The sequence below is a fragment of the Camelus bactrianus genome, chromosome 15, assembly GCF_048773025.1.
Source record: "Camelus bactrianus isolate YW-2024 breed Bactrian camel chromosome 15, ASM4877302v1, whole genome shotgun sequence".
Lineage (NCBI taxonomy): Eukaryota > Metazoa > Chordata > Mammalia > Artiodactyla > Camelidae > Camelus > Camelus bactrianus.
The window spans coordinates 69,695,435-69,715,120 of NC_133553.1; the positions used below are offsets into that span (position 1 = coordinate 69,695,435).

A 19,686-nucleotide genomic window follows, 5' to 3' on the forward strand; every position below is an offset into this window, starting at 1 on the left:
ACTCTAGTGTATGTAAGTATTTTGTACACGTGGGATTTCAAATCAAAGAGAAAAATATGAATTCAATAATTGTCCTGGGTAGATCAGACAATCACCTGGAAAGAATAAATTATATTCCTGTCATAATGACCACAAGAAAAATTACAGATAGTGATGTAAATATTAAAAAGTAATAATAATATTAAATACAACACTCTGCTCATATTAACTCAATTTACCCTCACTATAACAAGTACTATTATCTCCATCTTAGAGATTAAAAAACCTACAGAAGAGATTTATTCCATTGTAAGAAAGTATTTCTAAGAATAATGGTGAAGATAAAACCCGTAAAGAAGACATTTACTATCTTAAGAATATTTTGGGACACAACGAAAAAAAAACCTACTGAACAAAATGAAAGGCAAGAAATGACAAGAAAAACCTCTGTGACATGTGTTGATGAAGACAAGAAGTTAATGTTCATAACATACAAAGAGCTGTCACAAAGCAACAAGAAGCTCCCTCACTTAACTGTGTGCAAAGAACAAAAGGGACCATTCATTTTTAAAAATCAAATGGCTAATGAGTGAAAAATGCTCAGTATCTCACTGGTCATCAAATGCAAACTAAAACATTGAAAAACCACTTTTGCTCATCATATTGGCAAATATTTGTACAAGTATTCTAACTAGTGTCCATCTGTAGGAGAACAAACTGTGAGCAAACTTTTTGGAGGACGACATGTCAATGAATATGTAAACTCTAAAAAACGTGCGTACACACTGACTCAACTCCACTTCTAGGAATCGTTTCATTTAGAAAAAAAGAAATCAGCTCAAAAAGATGTACTCATCAGGGCATTTACACAGCACTGTTTACAATGGTGGGAAGAAAAGCTGAAGTGAAATCATATCCAGCGATAGAGAATTGGTTACATAAATAATTCTACATCTTTCATTCCCCACTGGAGAAGGAATTTCTAGAGTCACTTGAAAGGAGGCTGTGATGAATGTAAATGTCACATGCAGGGACTAAATTTCCAGAAGCCTTAACTAAAGGGATACTCATACAAGATCACAGGAATGTTTGTACAAGGATGCCAGTCAAACATCCATTCTGACAGTGGAAAATGTAGAAAACTTAAGTGTCCACCATCAAGACAATGATGCGGTAAATCACAGTGAGCTGTGGGCTCTGAGGGGGCCGGCGTTTCACAGTGGTCCAGGGCCTTGTCCACAGCACTCTCCCACCAAAGCTGTCCTTGCACAAGAGACCACACCCGCACATCAGGAGACCCCTCCACTCTATCTGAAAGGACCGGGTGAGTCTGGAGTGGGAGGACGTCTATGATATACCACTGAGTGTATAAAGCGAGCTGCAGAAAACATATAGTATGGCCTTATTTTTCAAAAAAGCATATATACACACATATACATAGATTTCTCATATGTATGTATGTATCTATGTATGGGTATATATATATGTCATAGGCATAAAGGTCATGAAATATATACACCACATTGGCAACAGCTTTTACACTCAGGAAATAAGGGGAAGGGAGGTAGGGGCCTTTCGGTACCACCACAGCTCTCTTTTCAGTATTTCAGTTAAGTACACTTGGAATTTAAAAGTTTATTTAAGTCCAAAGTAAAATGGACGATGCCTCCACAAGACAGAATGCTATACTGGTCATTAAAAATCATGCCAGCGGAGATAGAATATTGTACAAAAACATGTAATAAGCCGAATGGAAAATGGAGGTCTCCACACAGTAAACAGGCACAGAGTGCTCGCTGGTTTTTATGACAGAGTTGATACACACTGATGAAAAGAACAGAAAATAGATGTTAAAGTGTTAATTATTATCTCTGAGTAGTGGGACCAGGATAGCCTCTTTTTCCCCTTTTTTCAGGCTTATTATATTAAATACACATTATTTTTCATCTGAAAAAAGCATCTTTAGATGCCTAGTACCACGCATTGGAGAAAATACACGAGTACTTACAGAAACAAGTAACTAGGAGACACAGCAGCAGCGTCACACAATGTAGAACGGGCAATCCTGAATAACACCGCGCAGTTACATAAGGACCCACAAAGTGAGAGCACCTGCTGTCACAGGGCGTGGCCCCCTTCTATTTGTCAATTGTGTCTTCAGGGCTGAGGCAGTTGTGAGCACGGCCAGTGTCAGTGCTGGTGTCTGGATTAATGCCGCTGGAGGTGAGGGCACCTGCAAACAGACAGGAAGAACAGAAAGCATCTTTTGCCTTTTCTGTCTTGTTTCCTTTTTACTGTAAAGAGAGGCACAAATAAGATAAACTGTGTATCTTCCCTACTGAAATTTCAGTAATTAAACCGTTTTTAAATCCTTCACAGCTTATAATGTGCCTATAACTGTCTTTTCAACTAAAGCATCATATTTATTAAATGTTAATTAACTCAGCTAATTATCTTCCTGTTGAAACCTTCTATTAAAGAACATGAAATGTACTACGTGAAAGCACCAAGCCTGCAGTGACCAGTTCAGCTGTCTTGACGGCAGTGCAGTCACCCCCACCATCACGTGGCCCTGACCTCCTGGTGCTGGTAAGAGAGCACGCTGCCACCTCAGATGGAGAGAAAGAGTGAAAGCATATTGTGAAGTCAACAGCACTGACAAAACATGACTGAATAGTCCCAGTCTCCTATGAGTCTGTCATTTTCTGTTTCTGGCCAATACCCATCAATGAGCAGAACCACCCCATTCCCGAGCCATGGGACTCACGTGGGAAGGAGTTTTGGAGATATTTCCAGGTATAGAATGTAACCAACTACACGTAGAACTGTGACAAACGAAACGACGCAATACTCTGATTTTGGAAGACACTCAAAATATTCTCCTAAGCCTTAGTAGCTGGAAAGGCTGGGCTTCTCCTAAGCCACTTATTTATTTCACAGCCAGTGAGCATCTCCCACAAACCCTGTTACCCTGTGTCTGCTGGGAGCATCAGGTACACTCTTGCTGTCGATCTTATAAGTCACAGGGCAGAGGCGTTTGTCTCACGGCTGCAACCCTCACACAGGCTCGCATCCTAGCCTCACTGTCTGAACTTGGCTCCATTTTCTCACCTGCTTATTTGGTATCTGTTATTCTGTAAGCTGCCTGAAATGATTGTTGGAACAAGTTAGAAGAATGAGTGGGTAGATAAATGGACAGATTGACAGGTGAGAAATGGGCAGACAGACAGAGAGACTCCAAGAAAAGGGGAACAAAGAAAATTTCCTATGCAAAACCCTCTTCCAGTCAGGGAGGAAAACCACCACGGAGAAGTGTGAAGGGGCAGGTGGCTTAGGATTGTTTCCTACATTCCATGAAAAATCACACAAGAGATGAGAGGGTAGAACTATACATATTAAAAGAAAAAATCATGCATGCTTGAAAAAAATCTACAATAAGTACTTTCTAAACAATAGATTCAAATCAGCAAGGCCCAATAACACAATCCTTCGATATTTACAGAAGTGAGAATCCCAACTCCAAACCACAAAGCATCCCTTCGGAGCACTGAGAGTCTACACGGGGCGGTCATAAAGCGGTCACCGCAAAAGCGATGCTATCCTGCACTTACGAGGAACGAGCAGCTGTGCTCGGGCTGCCCACGCGCGTCATTTACGCCCCAAAGCACCTGTACGGGGAGGGACGCCTAGTGAGCCCCGTCTCTGCAGGACAGAAAACAAGTCCGGGAGAGGCTAAGCCGACCTACCAGTTCTCCATCTCACAGGACTGGTCACTCCAGAGCAGGACTCGAACTCGGACTCACGATTGTAATCACGGTACTACCGTGCTTTATGTGTGTATAATACATTTGTTTCTGGCATGAAAGTTTATTTAATAAATAATCGGTTGTCTTGTTTATCTCATTAGCTCACAATCAGTCTTTATACTGTTGAATTGTACTCTTTTCCCCTGGAGAAAGGAACGGAAAGAGCGGGGGCCAGAATGAGGTGGGGCTCCATTTTCATCTGGTACCTCATCTCATCCAAGTCCCCAACCAGGTAGAAGGAGTAAATGTTCTCTTCATCTTTTAAAGAGAGGGCTCCACTGATGGTGACTTACTCAACTCCAAAACCAAGGCTGAAGGAAGGGCACATGCAGCAACCAGAGCAGTATCACCTGTAGGAAGGTGAAAAGAGCTCAAGGGAGAGCTCAGGGGGTCAGCCTGATTTAATTTCAATCGATAAAAGATTACCACACTCTAAAAATACTAGCATGCAATGGATTTGCTCTTTCTTGACATCTAGCAAGTTTCCACAGCCCACATGTAACATTATCGTGAACCAGTGAAAGGAAGATTCTACAACAAGAAAAATCAATGCCACAGGCAGTCTGAAACAAAGGCTGGAGTTTAAGAAGGGGAAGGGCATAGTTAAGAAGTGGGGAAAGGCTGGGAAAAAAATCATCACAAAGACTCTCAAGCATCATCCAACAATCATATAATCATTCATTCAAGAGAGAGTTACTGAGGTCCTATTTGCGCAAGATTGTACAGAGGGTGAAGCAAGAGCGCAGAGACCATGGTGGCAGCAAGGGGCGGGGCTCAAATACACTTCTGATCCCGGTGCCTTACACACTTGTCCTCAGTATAAAGGCAAAAAAAAAGTAAAATAATACTCTTTAAACTCAAAGCATTGTTGAAAAAAATTAAAGTAGACCTAAATACCTGGACAGACACACCACGCATATTCCTGGGTCAGAAGACAATGCTCCTGGGATGGCAGTTCTCCCCAGAGTGATCCGTGCATTCAACGTGGTCTCGATCACAATCCCAGCGGGCTCCTCTGCAGAAACTGACTAGCTGCTGCTACAAATCATATGGGAATTCTAGGGTCTCAGTAACCAAAGCGATCTTGAAAAAGTAGAACAACGTGAGAGGACTTGTAATTCTCAATTTCAAAACTTACACCTGTATCTCCAGGTGAGGAGATTACAGGCCATTTTTAACTTATTTACTGTGTTTATCCTTATTTAGTAAATTCTCTACAATGAATATAACTGTTACAATAAGAAAGTAAAAAGTAATGTATCTTTTAAAACATGCACACCGATTCATTCGTTGGGGAAAAAAATTAACTATAAAGGGGTAAATAAATATCTAGTGAAAAAGAAGTACTTAAAAACAAGAGTGCATTAACATTTTTCATAAATTGAAAACTGGAAAGCACAAACACATCAAGTATCTAGGGAGCCTGCTGCAACATATTAATAATTATTTTCAAAAATTCTAATTGAACAATAAAAACCCAAGAAAGGGAAAATCGTGATTGACACACAACTTCAAACACATGGAGAGCAAAGGCCTAGAAATCCCAGTCTCTGTAGCTCTGCTACTACCTCAGTAGGAGAGGAAATTCCTCACTGAGGGGACAGTGGGATTCCATGCATAAGACAGGATACACAGTACAAACTGCACTAGATACGGGGGTGATTTTCTTAGAAGAATTCTAAAGGTAGAACATTGCTGAAAAACTATAAAAACACTGAGAGACCGTTTAAAACACACACCCATATATATTATATATAATTGTATGAAGTCTGCTCCCATGTTGCATAGAAATACAAAGTTACATTTGTTCATTTATGGGCACTGATTACTTTATCCCAGGTAGAATATTTCAACTAAAACAAATAATCAATAATACACCCCTCTTGTCAAATCTAGTTGATAAGTTAGTCTGCTATGTAACCATAATGTGTCGAAGATAGATCTATAATTAGTGAAAAATATCTTTGTATGGTTTCTTGAACTCTTCTCAAATTTCCAAGCTTAATTTTAAAATAGATCTGAGCAGTATTTTTATATTATCCTATCCCTTGTGAAATGAACAACACAGTCTGTTGTCAAAATTCTGTCCTTACAATGATTCACGAGCGCCGTATCCTAACAATCCTGCTGGACAGCAAGGCACTAACCAGACACTGTGACAAAACAAATGAAACACAAGGAATACAATGACCCTATTCTGGAGGGCTTATAATCTATGTCAACACTGGGGTTTTTATTTGATTGGTTAGGAAAATAAAATCAATCAAGTACTTTCTTCTTTGAGCATTCTGTAAGTCACGACTCTGTTTTTAGTGTCATGAGCAGGAAAGACTTAAGCATGACTTGATTAGGTCAACTAGCAACAGCCATCACTGCAGAGTAATAAAAATGTTAACTGATAACAATGCTTCTGCCTACATGAGAGCTAAAATAAACCTAACTGAGCTCTGCAAGTAAAATGAGAAGATGAGGTCCCCAATGAGAAAAAAACTAACAAGAAATCAAAGAAGGAAAGAATTTCATTAACGATTCCAGGAAGGAGTAGAGCATGGTGGTGAAGAGCACAGATGCTGGGGACAAACAAGAGGGTCTGAAATCCCACAGCACCACTGGGTAGCTGTGACACTGATATTCAGGGAAATTTTCTGCATCTCAGTCTCCTCATCCATAGACTCGGGACAACAACAGCACCCATCCCTAGAATGGTCCTAAGAATTCAGTTATTTTATATATAAAAGTTTAAATAAAATACCTCATATGTTAAATATGACCCTAAAGCACAAGGAACAAAGAAAACAGAGATAAACTGGAGTTCATCAAAATTTAAAACTTTGCTTCAAAGGACACCATCCAGAAAGTGAAAAAACAACACACAGGAGAAAATTTTTTGAAATCATTTATCTGATAAGGAATTTGTATTTCCAAGATAAAAAAAAGCTCCAACAACTGAACAATAAAAAGGCAACTCAATTAAAAAATGAATAAAGGATCTGAAAAGATATTTTTAAGGAAAATGTAAAAATGGCCAATAAGCACAAAGAAAAGATGTTCAATATCACTAGCTGTAAAGGAAACCAAGTCAAAACCACTAGTAGAAACTGCTTCACGCTGACTACAATAGGTTATAATCAAAAAAAGAGTAACAAGCACTAATGACACAGAGGAAGTGGAGCTCACAGCAGTTGCTAGTGAGGATGTAACATAGTATGGCCATTTTGGAAAACAGCCTGGCAGGTCCTCAGAGAGTTGAACATTTGGTTTCTGGATGATCCTGCAATTCTGCTTCCTGGGGACACACGTAAGAGAACTGAAAGCAAATGTCCCCATAAAAACTCCTACAGGAATGTTTATGACATGATTATTCATCACAGGCAAAAAGCAGAAACAACCCAAATGTCTATCACGTGATGAATGGGTAAACAGAGGGACCCAGACATACAGTGGAATATTATCCAGCAATAGCAAAGCAAGGAGTACTGAGACAGGCCACAATGTGGACAAACGTGGACAAAGATTGAAAACGTTACTCAGTGTGAAAGAATTCAGTCACAAAAGACGGTTCCATTAACATGAATGACTCGATTTACATGAAATCTCCACCACAGGCAAATCCACAGAGAGAGGATTGGCTGCCTGGGGATAGGGGAGGATGGGGAAGATGGGAATGATTGCTTATGGGTACGGGGCTTCCTATTGGGGGGATGAAAATGTTCTAAGATTGACTGGGTTGCACAATTCTCGGCATAGAGTAAAAACCGCAGTACATTTTAATGGGTGAGTTTTATTAAAACTGTTAAGAACAAAGGCACCTTGGGCCAGTACCTTCCAATAGTAAATGCAAATTGCTAACTTTTATTACAGGAAGAACAAACTGCCCTCAGCATGAAAGCAGGAGATCAGCAAATCTGAGTTAACCGAAATTGGACAAGAGCATTTCACTTGAAACAGTTGCTGAGTGTACACGAAATATTCAGAAATGACAAGGGAAATCAGTTTGAGATCACGAAGAATTCTGCTTCAAATGCAGATCAAGGATTCGGCAAGCCCAGCTGCTACAAATGACCAGAGAAGAAACCTAGTTCTTAAAACAGGCACCAGAGCCAACAAGGAAATGGTGGTGAGGAAAGCAGGCGGCCGAAAATCTGGAACACTTTGCTACAAATAATTTCTCCAATGAAAATTCAAAAATAAAATGAAAGTGATGCAGTGCTGTGCTGGCCTCACGTGAATGGGCTTCCTCCGGTGCTCGACAGTTCTGTAACCCCGAATGAGAGACTCAGGAGTGTCAGCATGGCTCCCGGGTGTCCCCAGGTTACTGCCCACCAGCACGCTGACCACCATCACATCTGCCATGGTTGAATTGCAAAGAAGAGAACAACTCCTGAAAGGCACAGGGAATGTTGACAAGGGAAGAAAAGGCTGCGGTCAGTCCTGGGACAGAGGCCCTGTGAGCAGAGGCCAGAAGGCTGCAGGTGAACTGGAGTGGCCCTGGGGCAGGAAGGGACTACGGGGGAGCAGATGTCAATTCTCTTCTCTCTCTCCCTCGGGTAGGAGAGATAAAGCCTGCATACTTCTCACTTGGAACTGTGAGTTCTTGCTGGCAGAAGTCTTACCGACACGGAATGGATTACTCAATACAATGTGGAAAAAGTTAACAGAGCGAGAGAGAGTAGGTAGCCAACTCCATGAGCCTCTCAAATGCTGTCATATTTATTGTGTATAATCAAAGAAATAAGTCATTACCAGTTGTGTGATAGTAAGCAGGAACTTGGGGAAAGGCAGAATGAGATAGAGATTGTAGAATCCAAACTGAGTACAAAGGCTTAGTTTATCTTTAGGGAAGTCATGGGGTGAGGGGAACAAGATACATTCTTTAAATATGTTCATTACAAAGCAGACCACCAAACCAGCCAGGTCCTTGTTTTGGGGATAATAGAATATCTAACAGCACACAAGCCCAGCGTTTATAGCTGAGGGCCTGGGTCCTTGCTTTGCAACGAGCAGAGTGCTATCTAAAACCTCAACTATGCAAGCAAAGAATTGTCTCTTCTTTTTACAGCAAGGAGACAGGAGTGTGGATGCACAAGCCCCTGCTTGCAAAGCAGTTACTAAGCACAGTTTTTTCTTCTTAAAGTTGACAGGCGGCTGGGGTCTGTTATAATTTGTTAACCCAATCATGGGCTCCCATATGGAACCATTATGGAGAACACCCTGGGATGACAAATTCTGGGTCTGGGTCTTTTCCTGCCAGCTTTGGCCACTGTAGCAGGATCTAGACACCTCCCTGAATAACGATCCCACAGAACCACTCACACTCTTAACTCCTGATGCTTGAAATGTAATTTTATCTCTACACAACTTAACGTAGAAAAGTTTCAGAAATAAAAGGTATTATATTCTTTTTATATCTCATCATAGGACTGATTTTTCTGATTGCTCTAAGCTGATTCTACTTGGTAAAGTACCTAATTCTGCAGGTGTATTCAGTACTTTCCATTGGGCATAACTAGCCAGTTTGGGCTCGCTGAATTCTATTGGTCAAATACCGATACACCTAATTGATTTCATTGTTCATCAAATTCAGCCGGGAAGAGAGGGAGTGTCTGTTCCTCAGCCCACCCTGAACTCTTTTCTCATCAGCAACTCGGGCCTCCTGAAAACAAAACAAAGCATTTGTTTCCCTTCTTCTACACTTTCCACAAACCCAACAGGAAACATCAGCCTGGAGAAAGAATTCAACAATAATGTTCAAACAAAAATCTACAAACCTGAAGCATCTCCATCTCCGAATCATGATACACAATGACATGAGAGTGTGTCAGGCACAAAGCATGCGTGAGACTGACCACCTGATTTCTATTCTTAAAAGGAAGGAAGGTTTTCATATTTTTTATTATCACTCTTTGTCATTGTTTCTGATGAAGAGAAAAATAGTTTATGAAATAATTAAGCACTGCAATAACAGATTTTTGCTGTATTAATTACAGAAGGCATTCAGAGGGGATAGGAAAATTCACCTCTTTAAAAAAAGCAAAATTTCTTCCCCTGTGAAGAACACGTATACAAAATGCAACGGAGAATTCAAATTCTTGTGTAGAGGAGGAAAAGCCAAAGAATCAAAGCAGTCATTACTATGAGTCAATTCAAAATTCACTGGACAAACATGCTCAATGCATTCAAAGAATTTTAAAGGCACACTGCAAACCATTCACTTAAATCTGCAGGCTAGAGGAAGAATTTCCCTCTTTAACAGACAACAGAAATCAATAGGGAGCCCCACCAAACAACGACCAAAGACCAATCAGGTTTTTAACAGTTCTGATAAATCAGCATGTTCTAAAGATCAAAATTCAGAAATTTTAAACATTCATTCACACCGCAATGAAACAAGCACTTAAAAAAAAAAAAAAAAAAAACAAAGAAACTAAGCACTTAGATTATGTACATAGATCAATGAGAACTTGTACCGCTGGAAGAAGGAACAGGCTGTAGCCTTTTACTCGAAAAATAAAACTACTTTTAAAGATAACTGCTAAAACACATTTCGTCATTCATGTTGCCTTGAAAAATCTGAGGCACTTGTATCTGATCAGAAAAGCAGTTCTGAGTAATAGTATGTTACAATTCAGTGCCAGTTTGCTTTTGAAGAAAAATGAAAAGCTACTGTTTCTCATATCCTGCACAATGTGTGAAGTGCCTCCCTGCCTTTCTCCTCCCATTTTCTAAGCTCATGCTCCCTAACACTTCTGAAACAAGTATGAGAACCTCATATTCCCACCAATATGCCAAATGAAAAAAGAATATCAGTATATTTGTGTAAATATATGCCTACAACTTAAACTGGAGGAGAAATGTATCAGAAGGCTATATGGAACTTATTTCTACCTTCCTGAAATCACACACACACATTCATTCAGACACTGACACAGACACATACACACTGAATTACTGGGCACTTCACAAGCTTAGGAATTCCAACTTCTAGAAGATAACTTTGTAGTTAGTTTAAAATACAAAACTGTCAGCTTTTGAAGACTTGATCATCTGCTAAACCATCCAATTATAAAAGAGACCCAATTAGCCTTCTCTGTAGAATGTAATTTCCCATGATGGCAAAACAGACCCTAAGAAGTACTGGATCCAAGATTCGTGTTTATCACTAGCTATGATCGTTTTTAAGCACATTAACAGATTCAGAAATGTATGCCCCAACATTTATTCTTATTGAAATAGAATACGTGTTCAATTGTCTATACAGAGACTAGGTCCCATGATGGTGTTTAAGAGCTATTTTGTGTATTGCAATGTTTATTTTTAAGTGCAGACAAGGAGGGTGGGTATTACTCAGTTGTAGAGCACCTGCTTAGCATGCACAATGTGCTGGCTTCAATCCCCAGTACATACATAAAAATAAATAAAAATAAGTGCTTATTTATATATAAGAGTAAAGTTATAAAAAAAATGCAGATTAAAAACCACTGCAATCTAGGAGCCACAAGTATAATAAAAAAAAAACAAGTGTTTCTATAAATTACTGACTATATGCCGAACACAGAGACAACCACAAATCACACCTGACAACCATCACGTGTGATTATCAGCAACCCTACAAAGTAGACAGGGATGAGAAACCCGGCACTGTGGATGAGGAAACGGAGTTCAGAGGAGCCGGGGACCCTGACCATCCTGCTCCCCGTGACACAACGTCAGCCCAGGGCAAGCGCTGACAGAGCTGCACTGAGGGGACACCGAGCTGCATGGAACCTTGGGGGACTGGGGGGTCCCAGGAAACACTCAAAACTGTTCAGTGAATAACCAGCTCAAGTATATTACACTGTGCCACATCCTTTAAACAGGGAACATGACTGAGACCTTTTTGATGCCTCCGTGTCCTTTCTGCCATCATCAATTCCTTGTTCTCTCAGCGCGACCAGTGATGAACTGGACCCCAAATGAAGTACACTCAGATGGCAGAGCTTTTAAAGCTGTTTTATGTAGCTTGTAAGACTCTGTCTTTGCCTCACACAGGCGGTCACCCATCACTTCTCACCAGTGTGGATGGACCACCTGAAGTCACTTCTTTCTGCTTTTTATAATCCTTTCATCTAATCCAGACTTTTCAACAGCAAAGAGGTAGCTTAACCACAAACAGTGGACAGCTTTTCAACAAACGGCCTCGAAGGGTCCATTGGACGACCTGGAAGCCCTTTTCATCTATTAAACCCACTTCCAGGTACTTCATCATTTTCTGATTTGTAGAGTTTGCCTCTGACTGTCTGGCCTACTCAGAGAGCTCCCAGCTTCACGTGCAGGGCTGGGAGACGACGCTGCTGTCGGGAGAAATCAGTGAGGAGGGGGGACATTCTCTAGCCAGGTCTGTATGGGTAGAAGTGCCACAAAGTGCTCAGAAATTGTACCATCAGCATCCCTGGGATCCAATGGACTGGTCTCACATTAACCAAACTGATGCAAGAAAACCAGACGTTTAACTTATTAATGTAACAGGAGACATGAAACTATGAACCAGACTGAAATATCAGAGTTCAACCATCAGTACATTTTCTCCTCAACAGCTCAATCATGGGCAGTTGATCATATGGCAAGCATGGACAGAAGCAATGCAGGGAGGGTTTCTAGGTTAACTCAATGTTATACAAACAGACATGCTGCCTGGAAAACAACGTTAATCACGGTGCACTCTCCTGGACAGTGGCTGAGACACAACTGTGAGCCCCTGTGTAACTCTACTTCCCCTGTCTTTTCTGGGGTAACTGATGTACAGAGTTACAGAGACCCAGGCATGCAGATACCTCTAAATACTCACAGCCCATCTCTGGGAGCCTGGAAACCAGACAGCCAGGGTTTAAATGCCAGCTCTGCCACTTACTAGCTCTGTGACCTTGGCATAATTACTTACCCTCTGTGTGACTCAATTTCCACACTGTAAAACTGGGATAACAATCAAACCTTTTTTACTCGTTTGTTTTGAAGATTGAAGGATTCATTTCTATAAAATGCTCAGAAAAGAATGTAGCATGTTTTTGGTGCTCAACAAATGTTAACTTAATATTAAAGTGATTTACAAGTCTTCCTTCTAATCATCGTCAGTGTTTCCCGGCTCGACTAAGTCCCAAAGGAAATCCTTATTTCTCCTTTTATAAACTCTTGGGGAGCACCCTTCTGTTCCATCCCACCACCTGTTTAAACTGCGGGAGGGGATGCCTCCTCCCCACTCCTCTGGGCCACGGAGAGTGCTTCTCCCTTCACACCCCTGACCCCTGGCCCACAGCTAGCCCTTGTCACACTAAAAGAGTGAGCTGTGAATCCGGGAGACAAGCAGGGCATGTGGAAACCTTCTTTTCTCTCCTTTGTTGGCCACCCTCGGGAAGCACCCGGGATGCTCAGCTCCATGGCAGGACAGCCCTGTGCATGAAGGGGCAGATCCTTTCAAAGGAAGGCTCGCTGTGGCCCAGAGCTACCTGGGACAGGGTGAGTCTCTAATTCTGGGACACAGTACCATGACAGCCATTTCCCCACAGCCCTGAAGTTCATGGAGAACATGGCTTCCTCAGTAATATAGGAGATGTTAATCGCCTGCCTGCTTTTCTGTGTCATCTCTCAGAGGGCTGCTGGAGAAAACATGTGTATAAGTATTGGGTCCCCTTAAGCCCCAATGTATACTAATTAACAAAAAATTCTGTGGCTTAACGTTGGTTCAGCGTGACTGTGTAATGTTCCTGACTCTGCTGATGCTAAATTATGAGTATAGGAATTATGGAATCTCTTCAAATGTCTTTCATCATAAAACCAGCTTTCTTATTTTGCTATTTCTTAGAAATTGCCAAAGACTATAAAATGATGGCTTCATACAAAACAGGAGCTAAAGTTTATGAGCCCTCTTGAGATACACACTATGCTAAACACTACATAATTTCTAATTCTCACAATTCTACAAAGCAGATATGAGCGTCCCCATCACACAGACGAGGGAAAAACAGAATGAAATGACTCGGGTTCGCGTGGCTCAGTGGCAGCGTGTGCATGCAAACAAAGCTACGCCCCTTCCTATATATACCAAATCACCTCCCACCAATTAACACACAGCGGCGGAGTCAATACTCAGGGAACTCAGTACACTTTTCAGCTTTAAGGTGCCCCAGAGGCCGCTTCTAGATGTTTAATAAAATCCTGGCTCACTGGTTTCTAACACTGGAGGAAAAGTCCGATTTTGCCATTGTTTGCAGAGCAAGTCTGAAATGTTCACAGTGAGATGACAGAATAAAAGTAAGATCTAAGTAGAATAATTTTTCCAGGTAGACAGGCACAATGGACATTGTGCTATACTGAAGCATTAAGCAAAGAAATCAATTAAAATAACGTTGTTTAAGCCTTCTTTTACAAACAGGAAAATTAAGACTGTAAGAAGGTGCAACAACGCCGCCTATGGCTAAAAAGCCTTTCCAGGTTGCTGGGAAAGATGCAACATAAAAATTGCCTGTAGGATCAGAAACGAAAATCAAATAAACTCAAAATGGATTAAAGGCTTCAACATAAGAGAAGATACAATAAACCTAGTAGAAGAAAACATAGGCAAAACATTATCTCACATACATCTCAAAACTGTTCCCCTAGGGCAGTCTACCCAAGCAATAGAAATAAAAGCAAGAATAAACAAATGGGACCTAATTAATTTTACAGGCTTTACACAACAAAGGAAACCTAAGTAAAACAAAATGACAACCTACAGAATGGGAAAAAAATTTTTGCAAAAGATGAAATTGACAAAGGCTTGATCTCCAGAATATACAAGCAGCTCATATGACTTAGTAAGAAAAAAACAGCAACCCAATCCAAAAATGGGCAGAAGAACTAAACAAACAATTCTCCAATGAAGGCATATGAATGATCAATAAGCATAGGAAAAAAATGCTCAGTATATGTAATTATCAGAGAAATACAAATCAAAACTACAATGAGGTATCACCTCACACCTGTCAGAATGGGCATCATTCAAATGTCCACAAATGGCAAATGCTGGAGAGCCTGTGGAGAAAAGGGTACCTCCTACACTGAGGTGGGAATGCAGTTTGGTGCAGCCACTGTGGAAAACAGTATTGAGACTCCTGAAAAGACTAGGAATAGACTTCCTATGACCCAGGAATCCCGCTCCTGGGCATATATCCAGAGGGAATCCTACTTCAAAATAACACCTGTACCCCAATTTTAATAGCAGCACTATTTACAATAACCAAGACATGGAAACAGTCTAAATATCCATTGACAGATGACTGGATAAAGAAGAAGTGGTATATTTATACAATGGAATACTATTCAGCCATAAAAGCGACAACATAACGCCATTTGTAGCAACATGGATGTCCCTGGAATATGTCATTCAAAGTGAAGTAAGCCAGAAAAAGAAAGAAAAATATCATATGAGATCACTCATATGTGGAATCTAAAAAAGAAAAGAAAGGGACAAATGAACATAAATACAAAACAGAAACAGTCATAGACATAGAATAAAAACTTGTGTTTGCCAGGGAAGAAGGGGGTGGGAAGGGACTGATGGGGAGTTTGAAATTTGTAGATATTGACAGGTATATATAGAATAGATAAACAAGATTATACTGTATAGCATAGGAAAATATATACAAAATCTTGTGGTAGCTCACAGTGAAGAACAATGTGACAATGAATATATGCATGCTCATGTATAAATGAAAAATTGTGCTCTACACTGGAAATTGATACAACATTGTAAACTGACTATAACTCAATAAAATAAAATTAAAAAAAGAAAGAAAGAAGAATCAGATAACTGAAAGCTTATCTAGCACATACTGAATTGTGCTTTGGGGAAGATAGTGGTATTCAGCATTTAATCTGAAATTGATTATACTCCTGAATATAAACAAAAGACATAGGCATATGGAAACTCATCTTCAAAGGGGAAAGAATCCTGTCCAGCCTCTTCATTTTACAGGAGGGGAGACTGAGACCTGGGATCTGTCCTCCTGGCAATCAGCAGCAAAGCTCTCCTAGTCCTCATGTCTTGCACTATGTCAAATGCCAACAGGTCTGTACTAGGCCTATATTCATAAAACTCACTTCTGCATTTTTCCAACAGTAGGTAATCTGTCTTGCAAAATAGTCTTCCCAAAGAGTCAGGAAATCATATCATTTTGTTGAAATGCAAAAAGATTAATTTATGTATTAAAACAGCTTGAGCTTTATTCTCTCCATTTAAAAAGTGACATGTCAAATCAATGTTTTAATATTTTAAAACCTATTAAGAGTACAGAAAAAAATAAAAACCTTCTCCAATCACAACAGAGATAAGCTTATCTCCTGAAAATATTTAATGTTGATTTTTCTAAATTAATGGTTCTGGTCATATTCCTACAAATTTAAAAGTTCTAGTGGATGGTTACACAGCAATATGAATTCTGAGTTGTAAAAATACACATTCTGTGTAAATAATCTTCAAGGTCGTCTGCTTAAGACAATTTAACTAGTCCCTATCTTACAAGAATGACATTGATTTCATCAAAACTTCTTGCTACACTAAAAAACAACTGAATCCTTATTACTGTAAATCATATTCATATATATCATATATATACATATCGAATATGTATCAGAAATAAGCCATCCTCTTTAGTATTCAGAGCTGATTCTCCTAAACTGTCATTGTAACAGCACATTTTTTAATTGAGCTCCGCTTGGGTGCTTTGTATACAAGGCATCGAACTCTCACAGTCAAGACAAGTTAAACAGCATTACTCAAATTTCACAAATGAGGAAATGTACTTAAGCCATGAAAAACAACTTACATATTCATCATCAGGAAAGAAAAGAGTCAAGATTTTACTTTCAATATTCACTGACAATTTTTTCTTCCATACTAAAACTACATAAAACCAATTCAGACTTTGTAAATTTTTCTCTCAATAAGCACCACTAGAGAAAAACAAGCAATGAGTCATTAGCAGTTGTTGGACTTTCAAACCTCACTTTTCTTTTGCATTATAATCATTTTTAATATTTTGTTTTTAGTGCTTGCAGAACTCTAGAATAAATAACACTAACTTTTTAAGTCATTAGCCGAGAATAAAACACTTGTGAAAATGTACAATTTCAATTTGTGCCACTCTGTCTCACATTCTCACTGATGTCTCTCCTTTGAAGGCCTCATCAGGCTGAGATCACTAAAATTGGTCATTTATGGACTCACAGGAGTTTGGGAAACCACTCATCAGGAGGCTGATTAGAGGAGCAATTGAGAAGGCATCCTGTGCATCCTGGGTTCCAGCCCTGAGCCTGCCACCGCCAGCTGCGTGTGATTTGGGACAAGCTGCCCCATCTCTCAATCCCTCAGCTGCAAAAAAGGAGACACTGATACCTACCCTCAAACACCTGCTATGAAGTAAAACACGAGGAAAGCACTTTAGTCTTTGGTCGGTGCTCATTCAGGGCGAATTTGGTCATTATGATGATGAGGATGGCTGTTAACAAATTAAGCTAGACCAAAAAGTAGAAGTCACCATAAAGGAGAAACATTTTAAGTCAATGAGCTTTTTCTTTTGGATGGATTGCAGAATGTTCTATTGATTTTTTTTTTAAATGAGCCACGTATTGCCCATTATTTATAGACTTCCAGGTTCATGAACAAGTCTCAAGAAAAAGAATTAGAGGCCTCTAAACTCTGAATACTAAGAAAGTAAAGTTAAAAAAAAATAGTAGGGGGGAGATTATACCTCAGTTGGGAGAGCAAGTTTTTAACATGCATGAGGTCCTCAGTTCAGTCCCCGGTAACTCCATTTAAAAACGTTTTTTGAAGAAATGGAGAATTAAAGCAATCACAGGGAAATATACACAAAGTGTTATGGTAACTCACAGAGAAAAAAATGCGACTACAGAATTCTTTTGCAGACTCAACTCAGATTTAAGTTGGGGAAAAAAGACACCCTTTTCTCAGAGGAAATCTTGAAAACTATGTAAACCGGATCTGAGATGTCTAGTCTTTTAACATTATTCATGAATTCATATTACCAAGTCTTAAAACTGCCTGATAACCCACAGTGGTGATACTGATAACCATCACAGCTGCTAACATGGATCGATCTCCGGCTAGGACTTCTCTGTTCTGACATCTCTGCCCCTGAGGCCTCACCAGGCTGACAGCATTAAATCCAGTCATTCATGAGCATCTCATGTAAGTCCTCCATTTGTGCTTCTCACTCCCCCCCACCAGCCCCTCTGAGGGAAGCACTGTTATCATCTTCCTTACCCACAGATAAGGCCACTGATGCACAGAGACTAAACCTGCTTCAGGTCACATCGGCATTAAAGGACGTCTGTATTTCTTCTGTTTCGCTTTTGACAAAGGAATCTGAGATATCAATTCAAGAGAGACTTAAATAATCAAGTCTGTCTGGTCTTCACTTCAAAGAGCAGATACTATGAATTCCTGATGTAGGATGAGGCTGCCGCCACAAACTGACTCAGCTTGTAATTAATATCCAAGATGAAGCAGCGGATACACATAAATATTCACAATTGTCAACTCCGCTCACGGGTCTGGGCCCTTCACTGCCTGAACGGGGGTGAAATCCCCACCCCTGTCAGGGAGGGAAGCGCGGCTCTTCCCGGTCTCACCCAGGCTTCATGGGCTATTTCCCCCCACAGACTGTCCTCAACGATTGAAAAGCTCTCAAGAATTTTACACCATGCAAAACTGAAAGACATTTCTGCAGATGGAGCACTTTCTCAGGCTTAAACCTTTTTTGCCTACACTCAGCAAGGGGGAAAAAGAAACATGACTCTGCAAAGTCTCTGACCCTCACCACTCACAGGAGTAGAACGGCCTCAGCACAAGATGACTCTTCTCATTGCAGGGTGAGAACAAAATAAAGCCTCCCCAACCACAGGCACTCCCAGAGACAGCGCTCAGCAGTCTTCTGCACACTCACGGTTGTGCAGCCCTCACCACCATCTATTTCCAGAACACTCCATCACCCCAGAAGAAACCCCCTGTCCACTAGCAGTCACTCCCTAACCCCCCTCCATCCAGCCCCTTCCAACCATCACCTGCTCTCTGCCTCTGCATGTGCCTATTCTGGGCATTTCAGATCACTGAAATCAACAATATGTGGCCGTTTGTGTCTGGTTCCTTTCACTTAACTTGCTGTTATCAAGGCTTGTCCATGTTGAAGTGGTATCTTCATCTTCATCTTTTTCTTTTTTTGAAAATGTTAAAGTTTATCAGAAGGTGGTAAGTACTATCAAAAAGAGTAGAGTGGAGCATAAGGGGTGGGGATTCAAAGGGAAAAGGGCGGGTTGAGCAGTCAGGGTGGAGTTCCAAGAGCAGATGGCCGTTTTCATCTTCCCCTTTTTTTTTCTTTTTCATTTTTTTTATTCTTATATCTGAATAATATTCCACTACATGTAGATACTACATTCTGTTCATCAATTTAGCAGCTATATATTGATGAGGTCCGGAACAATATGTGTCAGAGGTGACTAAAAGGGGTGGCATTTAAGCAAAGGGCAAGATGTGCTTTTAAAAAAGGCCAACAAACAGAGGCACAAGGAAATTCAGCGCATTTCTGAGAAAGTGCATGCTTGCTTCAGAAGGACTGCTGTGCAGGGCTGTGAGGGAGTGTGACAGGATACACAGTGAGGGAGTCACCTGAGAAGCTTCCCCACTGCAGGCAGCTCAGACAATTCTCCTCCCTCATCCTGTATTTTAGAGCCATTTTTCTAGGTTTCCTCTTATTTCAAGTAACAGCACTTTAACTACACATCTGATCATCTGCATCAGATCACCTTACCTCCAAGCCACAGAAAGTCATTCACTGTCTGGAACAGCTCCAGGACAAATGGTGCTGGAACAGGG

At 40.5% G+C, this 19,686-nt stretch overlaps 1 protein-coding gene across 1 annotated transcript in view; it reads right to left on the reverse strand.

Moving 5' to 3' along the window:
• The window catches only part of LOC141573358 (trafficking protein particle complex subunit 9-like), a 63,382-nt gene that overhangs the window by 29,815 nt on the left and 13,881 nt on the right, over positions 1–19,686 (reverse strand). The window contains exons 2-3 of the mRNA XM_074341436.1: positions 4,683–4,868; positions 1,988–2,212 (exon numbers count right to left, since the gene is read on the reverse strand). The gene's annotated coding sequence lies outside the window, so the exon portion shown is untranslated. The remainder of the gene's footprint in view (positions 1–1,987; positions 2,213–4,682; positions 4,869–19,686) is intronic.